We start from the raw sequence: 1,723 nt of genomic DNA on the forward strand, positions 1-1,723 counted from the left end.
TCTGTTGACTTCTGTTTGCTGAGCTGGTATAGCCATGCTGGGCAACAATGGTAAAATGACCTGCTCTGATCACATGCTCTGGTAATAATAGCTTTGTAGGACTATATTTTGTTTTAATAATTAATAAAATAATAATAATAATAATAATCTGTTAAATTGATTATGTTGATTGATTATTGAAAAAGAATAATATATTGATATATTGATGTTTAATATTTTAATATAGGGCTATTTTCTGTTCCCTTTTTTTCCTGTGTTGTTTAATTAGGTGATTCTAAGTTTAAATATTGATGATTACAAGCTTGGGGGAAGCGCAATTAATTGCAATTAATTACAGAAATTGTGCAATTAATTAGTTAATTTTTTTTAATCGATTCCCAGCCCTAATATATATATATATATATATATATATATATATATATATATATATATATATATATATATAAATTGTGAGGACTTTGCCTCCTCGTTTTAAAACCCCACCGCACACCACTGCTACCTGTCTGTCTGTCTATAACCACAGCAATGGTCAATCCCACTTGTAAAACCCCTGATAGGTCGCTGTAGGGTCATGTCGTGTCGGACTCTGAAGGTGACAGAAAGGGTGTGTGGGGGAATCAAAGCCTTGATGTTGCTTTGAGGGTGTGCATGCATTCCTAATTTGTCCCCCATCACACGTCAACGGCATGGAACCGTTTAGAAGCCCACTGAAGTGCAGGACGCGGTGTGTGTGATGTTGGATAGGTGTGTGGGTGGGAACAGGAGTGTGGGGGGGGGGGGGGGGGGGGGGTGAGGAGCGTTTGAAGGTGGTGGACGTCGTGGTCGGTGGGTCTGAGAAGGTGACGTCGCCTTGGCAAGTGAATTAGATATCTGCTCTGTCAGTGCGGTGCAAATCCTGGCCCGCACATAGAACACATTAGCACGGCCCGCAACCAGGCTGCGCAGCGTGGTGCTAATGATGATATTTCCCCTCTTGCTCTACGTTCCCCGTCCAACGTCATAAACACTCGGTACAGCTCCCTTGCCACTAGCTGCTAACATATGTTTTTATTTTCATGACTCCATCAATTTCCATGGCTCGGTGAACTCGGCGCTCCTTAATTATTCCACAGTCGTTTTAGCGGAGTGTTTGCTGTGGAGTTTAATAGATTTTAAAGAGCCGGGCTGTCAGAGCTTGTCACAATAGAGTAGATGTTTCAAACCGGAGAGAGTAATTGGTTTGGGAACAGCAGGTTTCTTTGGCACATCTTACCGGCGTGAAGGACGACGCGATGGACGCAGGACGGCGGTGGATAATCGCATCTCGGGTTGCAGAGGACCCTGCGATTTAAAGACACAGGGAAGGCGAGTTAAATGCGAAATGTTCTAAATCGGACACCGAAAGTGATTTGATTGCTGTAATTACACCATGACGCCTTCAATCCTCACAATGAGGCAATACAGAGTCAAAACGTCTGAAGTGTTGACGGACAAAATTTGCGTTGTCAGTCAGAGAATTACTCGACTCTGGATGTGGGCCAGATAACCTTGTTTACATCATCTATTTAATCAAATACAATGAAGTAGTGTCACCCACCAGTCCCGAACAGAAGCCTTGTCCTCACAATGCTCAATTATATAAAAACAGTATCTCCGATTACAGTAAACACTACCTTTGCTTCAAGCTTGGGTCATCTAAGGGCACTTTACTGTTTTAAAACAGAGACGCTTTGTTCAGGGAAGC

The sequence above is a fragment of the Leuciscus leuciscus genome (genome assembly GCF_965113295.1).
Source record: "Leuciscus leuciscus genome assembly, chromosome: 8".
NCBI classification, from domain to species: Eukaryota; Metazoa; Chordata; class Actinopteri; order Cypriniformes; family Leuciscidae; genus Leuciscus; species Leuciscus leuciscus.